This window comes from Papio anubis, chromosome 5 (assembly GCF_008728515.1).
Source record: "Papio anubis isolate 15944 chromosome 5, Panubis1.0, whole genome shotgun sequence".
In the NCBI taxonomy this organism is placed as follows: domain Eukaryota; kingdom Metazoa; phylum Chordata; class Mammalia; order Primates; family Cercopithecidae; genus Papio; species Papio anubis.
The window spans coordinates 8,644,913-8,657,542 of record NC_044980.1 but is presented as its reverse complement, the minus strand read 5'-3'; the positions used below and the strand labels follow the sequence as shown (position 1 = coordinate 8,657,542).

The following is a 12,630-nucleotide window of genomic DNA, read 5'->3' as shown; positions in this document are numbered from 1 at the left end:
ATTACATAATCACATCTGTGCTGATTGAGCTGGAAAGTTGGGGTAGGAGAGAGGAAACAAAGGTCACTGGGGCGTCCTTCCTCAGTTCATATCCCAGAGAGGCCCCTTCCCCCATGCACACAGCTGTGAAAGCTGATCCTAGCAGAAGAGAAAAGGTGTGTGTGTGAGTGAGACAGAGACCACCATAATTTACGTAGTCCCTAAAGTAATACATCTGGCAATGAGAATTTTGCAGAGGACATTACTGATAAGCAAAACACTTTATAGAAATAAATTGGTAAAAGTGGATATTTCATCAATAAATTGATAAAAGTGAATCTTTGAGCACAATAAGCAAACACTAAGACTCTTTTGTGATTACATAAGATACAGAATAGAAAACATGTTTCTTAATACAGTCCAGGATGGAATGAGTTGCTATATAGTACATGCAAAACAATAATTCTAGAACCTTAGAGATGGCCAGATAAACACAACTGGGCACTAAAGTCTTGTTTGTTCTTTTGGTCCAGTTGTTTCTCAGGACTATCGGAATGATCTATGCTTTAAAAACAGGTGAGGTTTGGTACTGAAAATAATCTGAAGTCCACTGGTTCTTGAACAGGCTGAGCATCAGATGTACCTGGGAAACGTTTCTGAAACCACAGGCCTGGACCCTACCCCTTGGAGACTGATTCACTATGAATAGCGTCAGCCTTGGCTTGTGTATGTTGAAAAAATTCCCCAGATATTTCTGATTAGTCATACCGGTTAAGGGTCATCCTCAGCTCCTTTGAGGGGAGTTATTGGAGATTCAGATAAAATTCCATTGTATAACTGTTAAAGTTTACTGTGTTGAAACTTGTATAAGCAGTTTGGTACTAGAAAGAGAAGGGAGCTTGGAGTCAAATACTCACGGGCTCTTGCGGTTATTAGTTTGGGATTTACTTTGTAGAGATTCATTCTCTGGACCACATTTTCAACATCTATAAAATGATTTTGCTTGTGGCTGTTGTCTGTTGAACATCCTGTGTCACATTGCTTTGTTCACTGAAGTTTCTTTTTGCTGACTTAAACATCTATACTGATCACACCTCTAGGAGGCTGGCCATCTGTCCTCTCCTCTAACAATAGTAATTCCACTGCAGCCCCTATTATCATGAACACATCTTGGACCACAAGTAAACATTCGGATTCTGGACCTCCTCTAGTCCTCCAGTCTGTTGAAACCATGATCCTTTTTCTCCCTGTGTCCTCCTTGTTAGCTTACATTGTGTGACCATCCTTAAAGTCGCCTCCCTGCAGACATCCTTGACTTTTCCGTTCCTCTCTCCGGTTTGTGTGGGGATGCTACCTCCTGGTTGGAATCAATCATCCATGTTATCCACACCGGTGCCTGAGCTACCGAATGTTCCTCGAGAAAATCCCACAAATATGCTGATGGGGTTCACTTTAGGGTGATTACCATGAGCCTTGACTGGTCATCCAACACCGCATGGACATTCCAGTACACGTTCCTAGTAAGTTTTGTTTGCCTGATTTCCAAGATGTCGATTTCATAGTTTCTCTTCTCTTTTCTAACATTCATGTCTTTTCCCTACTCCCCACCCAAATCTAGCCTCATACTTCATTACTAAAACATAAGCCCCCAGGGCAGCAAGCCCTCGAACAATTTGCACCACTGAAGAATCCATTTCTACCTCTACCTGGTCTCCCTGGTTCCTACTCCAATGACCATTCAAGGCGGGGGCTCTACTGTCTCCAAACGAACTCCTGTGAACTCTTACCTTTCCAAAGCCTTCGTTCCTGGAGTTATCTTATATCTCTATTATGTAGACACTTTCTCACTGTACATGGAGTTATCTCAACCAACATATAAACATGCTTCCAATGACCCACTGTGGAATATAACCCTCTGTGCACAGGTCCACCTGCTACCAGTTTATTTGTTTCTCTTCAGGACAAAACTGCTCTAATGAGTTTCCACCTCCTGTCTGCACTTTCTTCCTTCCTATTAACCCTCTCTATTGAATTATGAAATCTTCTGAGCATACAGAAAAGGATAATAATCTAATGAACACCCACCAAAGCATCTCTGTCTGATCTTAACATTTTTCATTATTTGCTGCATTTTTTTTTTCATTTTAGTGGAAAACAGAATCAAAGATAAAGTTGGTGGCCTTTGATGATCTTTGCACAATCTCCCTTTTCCCTCCCTTGCCATATTACTGAATTTATTATTTATCATTTCTGTGCTATTTTACTACTGTACATGTATCCATAAAATATAGATCTGATTTTTTGGTTTACATACTTTATATAAACTGGCAGTATACTACATGTCCCTTCTGCAACCTTGTCAACTGCACTGCATGGAATGTACATTTTAGACATTGCAAGAGTGGCCACAGTGCCTTCCCAAGTGATTGTACCAACTAACACCTCTAAACATCTGATAACAGCTGGTATTGTCAGATTTTTTTCATTATTGCTACTCTGATTGGTATGAAATGATGCATCCTGGTTTTAACTGACTTTCCATGATTATTGGGGAGCTTGTGTTGTTATACTTATTGGCCATTGAGCTTCTTGTTTCATTTGTACAGTTTTTGCTTTGTCCTTTTCCAATGGATTGGTAGGACTTTGAAAATATATTTTGCCTACCATCTTTTGTCATTTGTATGCACTGAAAATTCCCCTAGGCTATGGCTTGTTTTTAAGTTGTATATCATCATATGGAAGTTCTAAACTTTAATGTTGTTTACTGTATTGATTTTTTTTTCTTTATGGCTAGTCTTTATATCTTGTTTTAAGAACTGCTTCCCCATCCAGCGGTCATACAGATAGTGTCTTATAGGTTTTCATAAGTAATGTTTTGTTTCTCACTTTGCTTTAAACTAATTCGAAGTTGTTCTATAAATAGCTTAAGGGGGGGTACTAATTCACTGTTTTTACATATGAGTAGTCAATTGTCTCAGGCCCATCTATTGAGTACCTTTTTTCCCCATTGAGCCACCATACCTCTTTTGTCACATGTCACTCAAGAGGGGGTCTATGTAGGTCTGTTTATAGGCTTTGTTTATTGTTCTCTATGTCTGTCCCTGGGTCAATATCTCCATGTCTTAATTTCTATAGCCCTATGAACAATATTGATATGATGCTTATCAACCTTGTTCCTAATCTACAGACATTCCTTAATCACTCATGGAAATTTGTGTTTGCTTTGCTTGTAAACTTTAGGATGTTAGGTTTCATAAAAAGCCAGTTGAGATTTTGATGAGATATACATTGTATTGAAGGATAAATTTGGGTAGCATGGATATTTCTGTATGAATATTTTATATTCAAGGTATTATATACTGAATCTTCCAATACATCAATGTGGAATAGCATACATTTATTTTGTTCTTCTTTAGGATTTAAATTTAGCTTTATAATTTTTTCACAAAAGTCTTTCAGAACTTAATAGAACTTTCTCTTTATTCTAATTGTTGATACGCAGATTTTCCTAAGTGTTTTTATTAGATACAATTATATCATCTGAAATTAAAAGTTAACTTTTCCCTTTTCAATCACTGTTTAGATGTTGAAGAGAAATATCCATAAGGAGATTTGATTTGTCCTTTACAGATATTTCTCTTCAACAACAGTGACTGAAAGTACAGGTTGTCTTGATCTTCTCTTTCAATTGAATGCCTAAGACTTTTCACCACTAAATAACAAGTTTTTTGTTGATTTTTTTTTTTTTTTGGTAGATAGTCTGTCAATTTAGGTAAATTCCCTTCTATTACTAGTTAGCTAAGAGGTTTTTTTTTTTTTGAATGACAAACACATGTTTAATTTTATCAAAACATATTCTGCAGCTATTGAAATAATCATATGTTTTTTTAAAAATTGGTTGATGAGGTGATTTATATTAGCATATTTTCTAATGATAAAACATCCTTGAATTTGTTAGTATTTGGCCTATGATTCTTCTATTCACTGGAATGCTGATAATAAAATAAGGATTAATTTTGCCTTGGAAGCAATGACCAGATACTGAACCTACTGGTGATTTGATCTTGGACTTCTCAGTCTTCAGAACCATGAGAAATATATTTCTATTATTTATAAAGTAACCAGCTTAAGGTTTTTGTTATAGCAACCTGGAATGAACTAAAACAGAAATTGGTAATGAGTAGTGGGGTGCTGCTGTAGTGAATACCTAAAAATGTGGAAGCAACTTTGGAACTGGGTAATGGGTAGAGGCTGAGTTTGGCAAAGTAGGCTAGAAAAAGCCTAGATTTCCATAAATGGACTGTCAAAGGTAAAGGCTCAGAAGAAGAGTTATAGACAGAGCCTCAGTCTTCTTGGAGATTATGTAAAAGATTATAATCAAAATGTTGGTAGAAATATGGATGCTAAAGGTCATTTTGGTGAGGTGTCAGATGGAAATGTTCTGGAAACTGGAGGAAAGGCTATCTTTGTTATAAAGTGGCAAAGAACTTGGCTGAATTGTGTCTGCATTCTAGTGCTCCGTGGAGGGCAGAATTTAAGAGTGATATACTAGGATATTTGGTGAAAGAAATCTCTAAGCAAAGTGTTCAAGGTACTACATGGCTTTTCTTGACTGTTTATCATAAAATGCAAGAGAAGAGAAATGAATTAAAAATGAATTTACAATAAAAAGGGAAGTAGAACTTAAAGATATGGAAAATTTTCAGTCTTTCCAGGTTGTAAAGGTTCAAAGGGCATGCTCAGCCCTCTGAATAGTAATTGCAAATGAATATTCAGAGAATACCAAGGGCATGGCTAAGCAAACATAACGTTTGATATGATATTAGTGTGGCTATAAGGAAGCCAGACGCTATTTATCCGGACAATAGAAGAATGATTCCAGAGGCATTTCAATCTTTGAGGCTGCGCTCTCATCATGATCCCAGAGTACCAGGGCCTTCAAGTCAGAAAGGTTTCAAGGGAGGGGCCTAGGGCACCTGTGGCACCTCAGGGCTCACTGCCTGCGGCCTCCTCAGATATTTGTTCCCCGCATTCTAACACAGTGCTTTTTAGCTGCTCCAGCTGGGGCTCAAGTGGGCTCAAATGTGGCTTGGGCCACCCTTCTGAAAGGTACAAGTAATAAGCCTTGATGACATTCTTGAAGTGCCAACTCTGCATTTATATAGAGTGTATGAGCTGTGGAGTCATGGCTATCTCCATGTAGATTTCAAAAGATGTCTTGGAGAGCCCAGAGCCCAGAGCCCAGAGCCCTGTCCCAAAGGTGAGATAGGTGCAGAGGGTGCCTACTAGGGTAATGACCAGCAGAGCTGTGGGGTCAGGGTTGCCCCCGAGATTCCAAACTGGTAGAGCCACCAGTGTGCAATGCCAGCCTAGGGGAGCTACAGGCACTAGACTCCAACTTGTGAGAGCTACAGCGTGGGCTGTGCCCAGCAAAGCCATGGGGGTAGGGCTGGTTGGACCCTTGGATGTCCAACCCTTGCCCCAGTGTGTACGGAAGGATGAACATGGACTCAAAAAAGACCATTCTCAAACCTCAAGATTTAACAGTTTGCCTTGTTGGGTTTTGGACTTCCATGGGGCCTGTGACACTTTCTTCTTGCCCATTTCTCCCTTCCTGAATGGGAATGTTATCCTATGCCTGTACCACTACCGTATTTTGGAAGCACATCACTTGTTTGATTTCATAGGCTAGAGGAGTTTGCCTTAGGATGAATTGTACCTTCAGTCTCAGCTGTATCTGATATAGCTCATGTTTAAATGAGACCTTGGACTTAAGACTTTAAAGTTAATGCTGGAACACGTTAAGAATTTTGGCAATAAGTTATCGATTTTGGGATGAATTTTGTATATGAGGACATGAATTTCGAGGGGGCAGGGGAAGAATGCTATGGTTTGACTGTATCCTCCCAAAAATTCATGTTGAAAGTTAATTCTCAATCCAACAGTATTAAGAGGTGGGGCCTTTCAGAGGTGATTAGGCTGTAAGGGCTGTGATCTCATAAGTGGGATTAGTGGCTTGTAAAAGGGCTGGAGGGAATTAGCTGGGCCCTTTTCTCCATCCAGCTCTTCAGCCATGTGTGGACACAGTGTTCCTCTCCTCCAGAGGATGCAGAAATGAGGCACCATCTTGGAAGCAGAGACTCTGCCTTCACCTGCTGGTGCCTTGATCTTGAACTTTCCAGCCTCCAGAACTGTGATAAATAAATTGCTATTGTTTAGATGTTACTGAGAATTAAGGCGTTTTGTTATAGCAGCCTGAAATGGACTATGACAGTATCTATTGCTATTCATTTGCAATTACTATTACTATCCTTGATACTTTAACAAGTGTGTTTGAATTAAATTCCAAAGTTAATCACCATTTCCACCCTTTTCTGGAGTCTTACTCTCATCCTTTATCTTTCCCACTTTCTTGCTGGTCTCTACTCTTCCTTCAACTCTCATCTCAAATGCTACTTTTTCAGTGATGCCTCTCCCATTCCCCAGACTAAACCAGACACCCATATATTTGTCCTTCATAGCATGTATCAGGGTTTAGAATTACATACTTGTGGGTTCCATAACTCAGTAAGCTGTAACTCGGTAAGCTGTAACTTCTGAAAGGACAGGGATCGCCTCTGTGTGTCTTTTCATTCTATTTTGAATGTGCAGCCGTACGTCTGGCACATGATGTGCAACAAGCTTGGTTGCAGATGGGAAAGCCGGGTGGGAGAAAGCGGGAGGGGCACTGGCTGCATAGGCCGCAATGTTGAGGGATGAAGCTTCAGGGCTGCCAGACCTGGAGGAAGTGAATTCCCTCCATCAGTAAGGAATCACATTCTCCTGCTAAAAACAGAACAGAAACAATGATGGCTAAAGCAAAACAGAAAGTTCTTTCTTTCTCAGGTCATGAAGTCTGGGGTTAGGTAATTCAGGGCTGAGGCAGGGGCTCTATGGAGTCACAAGGGATTTAGGCTACTTTTTACACCATTATCCTTGGCTCATAACTTATATCCTCAAGAGTCTAAACTGGTGCCTGGCATTTCATTTTTTGTTTCTTTGTTTTGGGACAGAGTCTCCCTCTGTCACCCAGGCTGGAGTGCAGTGGCATGATCTTGGCTCATTGCAACCTCCTCCTCCCTGGTTCAAGAGATTCTCCTGCCTCAGCCTCCCGAGTAGCTAGGATTACAGGTGCGTGTCACCATGCCTGGCTAATTTTTGTATTTTTAGTAAAGATGGGGTTTCACCATGTTGGTCAGGCTGGTCCCAAACTCCTGACCTCAGGTGATCTACCCACCTCGACCTCCCAAAGTGCTGGGATTACAGGCATGAACCATTGCACCCGACAAGTGCCTGGTATTTCCACCATCACAATCAACTTCCAGGTGGGAATCCAGACCTAGGAGAGAAGGACAGGAAAGATCATGCCCATTTAGTTGTCTGCTCCCTTTTACAAAGCCTGTCTTAGAATCCTACTCCACTTACATCTTATGGGTTATGGCTGAGTTCTATGGCCTCACCTAGCTGCAAGGGAGATTTTTTTTTTAAAGCCAAGTGGTTTCCAATTCAAATAAAATCAGGTCTGTGTTATTAAGGGTAATGATGATAACGACGTGTGTGTGAGGGGTGGGTGTGATGCTGCTGACTGGGGAATGATCACTGGAACTGGAGTCAGGGAGACAGTAAGAGGAGGTGTTGGTATTTTGGGTGAGAGACACTGATACTGTGAATTATGGCAACGAGACTGGAATGGAAAGGAGGGTCTGAAACAGCACTTGATGGAGGGCCCACTGGATCCTTGATGGCTCTTCTTTCTACGGATTTGCCTCAGGAGACATTTTACTTTTGGGTTTAATTTCACTTAATAAATCATCTTTTCATTAACTCAAGGTTATTTTGAGTTAATCTCTCTGGTAAATAATGAAATAAACTCAGGCAGAGCAATCTGTGCTTCTAAATCTAAGCAGGATGAATATTATTTTTGAAAACATATTTCCAAAGGTACTTATTTTTCCCCAAAGCTCTATTTTCAAAGGCAGAGGAACAGAGAGGACATTGATTAATAAGTATAAAACATATCTTTTTTAAAAAATGTATAGCCATTCTTTGCTTATAGACATTCAAGATATATACAAGACTCAATGTCAGAAAATAACAGCCTGGAAACCATCCCGAGGCTTTATCTCCATGCCACAAGCTATCTGTATTTTCTTCAGATAGTCCAAAAATCTTTTAAACTTAGCATTTTCTTTTTCTTCTCCCCAGACCATACTTATAAAAGATGACTTGGGCTTTTTCGACACACCAATTTTGTTTAAGCAAATTGAGTTGCTAGACAATATAGCCAGAAATTTAACCAAGAGGACAAGGCAAAACACTTTCAGACTTCTAGAATCCTTTAATTTTCTGCACACATAGCTGAAGTAAAGCACAGTATCTTATTAAAAGGCCCGTACTGAAAGAAGAATCAGTAAACTCTTCTTAAGAAAAAAAATAAACAGGGAAAACGACACCTACCCTCCCCCAGCTGCTCCTGTGAGTCAACACATCTTGTTAATTGTGTGGTCTGCTTGTTGTATCCTTGAGTCATTGCTTTACCCAGGCCGCTTCCTTGAACGTGGCTGTGAGGTGCGGAAATGTGGTTCTTCCGTGAGAAATGGGTTTCAGAGAGCTCAAAGATGAGCCGAGTTTGCCTGGGTTAGGTGAGGTCCAGGTCATGCTGTGCCAACCTCTGGGAACATATGGCAGTGGCAAAGTGCAACCCTCTGACCAGACATGGGCTGTGTGAGGCAGGCCTTGGTGGACTTGAGTAGAAGCTCAGACTGCAGAGCCGGGCACATGATGGGGCAGGCTGTGCCCGGAGGAGCAGACTGACGTGGCCCTTCAGTTTAAGGGTCAGGAAACTGCACGTGCTATGCACATTTGTGCTCACTCTCATCTGCGCCTCAAGTATTTTCTGTCTGTCTAAGGTTCTGGGTGGTTCTTTTTAAATAAAACTAGTCTGCTTAACTTTGCCAATAGAGTGGGCTGCTACACTAAAGAGGAATGCGTGTTTCTTGGGGTAAGAGAACCCTAAAGACCTAAAGAAAATCCAAGTGTAGGGGCTATTTCCCTAAAATCTCCCCACTTGTAGATTCCTAATCCATCAAAAGAATCTGACAAAAGAAACCTGTTTGGGTGCAACCCAGCCTCACCTGTACCCATAATCATGTTTTCCCAATGCTTTGAAGTAGGTGAGCAATAAAGCAGCACTAGGCAGTCTTAGTGAGACATCAAACTTCACATCTTTGTATCAATGTTTAGCATTAGGAAAAAGACCGATGGGACTGATCAGACAATCTTTTCGTTTCTTCAGTTCTTAAATGTCACGGATCTATAAGAATGAAGATGGGTAAAAAGAGAACACTCATGGAGGATGATTGTAATGTGTCTCATTGGCAGGAAAATCCAGTTAAGATGTAAATGTCAAGAGGCCAAGATTTCTGGATTGAGGTTTTTTTCTATAATTTTAATACAGTCTTACCACATCTTAAATACCACAGATACCTGGCTTTCCTTGAAGGTCACTCATGGCCCACAGTCATGTCCTGATTTCTTCCAGGTGATGTTCTTTCCAGAAAGCCCCTCCCTGTTCCTCTGGTCTGAGATGGCAGCTTAGGGATGTGGCTGAAATTCAAGCACTAGGGAGGGAAGTAAAGACAAGACAAAATTGGTCAATGAGTACAGAAACGTAAGTGATCTTTCATGGTTCCGAACAGAAGTGAGGTGAATCAGGAAATGGATGGCGTTTTTCAAGTCACATGAATCAGCGCCCCAGAATTCATCATTTTCACCAAGTGTTTTGTTGGTTTCCTCACTCTTTCACATTGTGTGCATGGCTCACCTAAAACAGTTTAGGGAAAGCTGTATTTTATTTTGAAAAGAAGAGAACTAAATATTTTTGTTTGTTTGTTTAAAAATGATCATCCTTAGTTTTATGTGATGAGAAGCAGCGTAATGCAGATAGCTTTCTAGCAAGCAAGACCTTTACAAAGAAAAAAAAAAAGAAAAATTTTGTTTAGAAAAAAGAAATACTTGTATATACTTCAAAATGACTTTGTTTATGGAAAGCCTGCTTATATGTTGGGGGCTGGGTGAGTATTTTACACAGATTACTGTCTTTCTCCTTTCAAGCAGACAACTGACATCCCCCTGCCAGGCTGGTGTGTCTAAGCTCCTGGTGAAGAGACTGTAGCTGAGAAAAGGTAAAGAACTTTCCCCATGTTGGCCGGGCGCGGTGGCTCACGCCTGTAATCCCAGCACTTTGGGAGGCTGAGGCAGGAGAATGGCGTGAACCCGGGAGGCAGAGCTTGCAGTGAGCCAAGATCGCGCCACTGTACTCCAGTCTGGGCGACAGAGCAAGACTCCGTCTCAAAAAAATAAATAAATAAAAAGAACTTTCCCCAGGTTAAAACTCAAAATTACATCCTCAATTTAGATCCATTTCACTTTAAACAAAGGATGCACTCTAAATTATAATTTGGTTTATTTACCTGCTTATTAGCAATTATTTTGTAATTATCACTAAAATATACATCTTTTAACAGTGCATTGGTGCAGCCTGTAAACAGCAAAACTGAATTCAACTCTCCCCCTGCATACACACAAAATTACAGAATTTATCCAGTTAAGTGTTATGTTATCAGACCTATTGGGTTATGCTGTAGAAAGCTATCTTCTTCCCACTGCTTAGCTCTATATGCCAAGAATTTTTTCTTTTTTTTTTTTTCTTTTAAAGTATTAACTGCAATGTTCAGAGGCAAGAAGAGGATTAGCTGAATACATTGGGTTCTAATTTCTGTCTCCTTCACCCTGGCCACATAGGCTCCACAGGTCCACGAAAAGGCTGCAGAATCCAAGCAGAAGGCAGCTTCCTCCCTACATCTTCCCCACTAGAAGCAGCCAGGCAAGACCTTGGCCTGCCTCTTCCTCACAGGGAGGCTCCTAGGCCTCTGTGCCACGTAGGCAAGAGAATCGGAATGTCTGGAATGGAGCTAGTGTCTTAAGTGCCAAGCAAGGGAAGGGAGAACGGTTAAGCTTTTCATTCAGGTCCCCAGGAGCCTGCAGCTGCCACACAGCAGGCCAGGAGCCCCCGCCACAACCCAGGGAGAAATGCTTGCCAAGGAGGCCTGCCGGCTACTGACACTTCCTCCCAGAGGCCTTAAAGGAAATCCCAGTAAGGGCTGAGTACCCAAGACAGCCAGATCACACGTGCCAGAAACTGAGCATTTGGGGCTGGGCTGGGCTTTCATAGAAACCTTCGGAACTGCTTTCACTTAACTCTTTTATTAAAAAAAAAGTTCTAGAAAATAGACACATCGATGGCAATTTGTATTTCCATTGTCCTCTCAGGTCTGCATGGCTACTGTGCGAGAGCTATGACACCCTGCAGCCTGCAATAGCTTCTTTGTTTTATTGATGAGCTCAATGGAACCCTTATGGACGCGCCGGACCATGCCCAGGACCAGCGAGGCCCATCCATAACCCACCACTGGCTGGAAGGGCGCTGGTGTGAACACGGGTCCTTACGGGGTCCCTACCTCACTGCGGTTAGGAGAGGTCAATTCACGCGTTTCCTCATGCAGGGACCTTCGAGCCTCCCTCTGAGGTGCAGATGGAGAAAAAAGGGCCCAGAGATACTGTCCCGTACCCCCATCCAGCGGGAAAGGGCCACTCAAGGCCAGTCAGGACTCCGCACCCAAGTTTTATACCTTATACTCCTATACCTTTACCATTTGCTCTTTTCGCGAGGCTGACCCCCTCCCTCTCTCCCCCACCGCCTGCTTCAGAAGCTGAAAAGCTGCAACAAAGTATCCAATTATACACGTCTTCAAAGGTACTTCACTTGCTTTCCAACTATAAACTTTTCACCTGAGTACTTAGTAAGGCCCAAAGATCCTGCAAAAGTGCAACAAGGAATATTCGGCCCAGAATTGGACGAATGACTTTGACCATACGGGACTTCTCTCTTAACGCTCAGCGTGGCTACCTGGGGACCCCTTCACCTGCCTCCCTGATTCGTCAGATTTGTTCATTTCCTGGACTTCAACCTTCTGAAATCGACCCAAACTAGCCGGGAGGCTCACCCCCAAAGGGCTCCTCCAAGAACCCGCAACGACTGACTCTCTCGTCTTCTTTAAGGAGTTTCACTCTCAGAACGGATGAAGTTGTCACACAGAAAGAACAAAATCACAAAGTTCGAGTTCCGGAGGACCAGACGGCCCCTGCCCCCCAACCCCAGGGCCAGATTCAGCCGAGGGAAGAGCACGTACCTGGAGCCGAGGCCTGCAGAGCGGCATCGCCACGTCTCAGGTCTCGGCCGGCGCCCCGCTCCGGGGTGCAGCCACGTCTGAGGCGGGACAGCGGGCGGGGGAGCCGCAGAGGGACCCAGTGAGACGGGGAAGGGAGCCCCCAAAAGTCAGCGCTCGGCCGCACTCGCACTGGGGAAGCAGGAATGGAACTCTGGGGTGCAGCGGGGCTCCCGGGAGCGAAGGTGGGGGTCCCGTACCGGGAAGGGGCGGGGCTCGGGGAGGTCAGGCGCGGGTGCCGCGCTGGAGTTTCACCCCGGCAGGGAGGAGGAGGAGGAGGAGGAGGAGGAGGCGGCGCGGCGGCGGGGGCGGGGCGGGGCGGGGG

The 12,630-nt window shown here is 42.8% G+C and overlaps 1 long non-coding RNA gene and 1 other non-coding gene across 6 annotated transcripts; both read right to left on the bottom strand.

The window, feature by feature from the left end:
• Positions 1–241: 241 nt before the first annotated feature.
• Positions 242–12,587, bottom strand: LOC101010584. 5 transcript variants are annotated; one of them, XR_647789.3, is made up of 5 exons: positions 12,270–12,555; positions 9,505–9,638; positions 9,153–9,331; positions 7,256–7,357; positions 242–6,804 (listed from the first exon to the last, which is right to left on the bottom strand). It is a non-coding gene; the product is annotated as an uncharacterized LOC101010584 (long non-coding RNA). The 5 variants fall into 5 exon arrangements; XR_001903237.2 differs by lacking the exon at positions 9,153–9,331 and having other exon boundaries at positions 242–6,170; positions 6,528–6,804; XR_647788.3 differs by having other exon boundaries at positions 9,153–9,638; positions 12,270–12,587.
• LOC116275156 lies at positions 9,723–9,792 on the bottom strand. The gene has a single exon (XR_004184113.1). It is a non-coding gene; the product is annotated as a small nucleolar RNA SNORD123 (small nucleolar RNA).
• Positions 12,588–12,630: the final 43 nt, after the last annotated feature.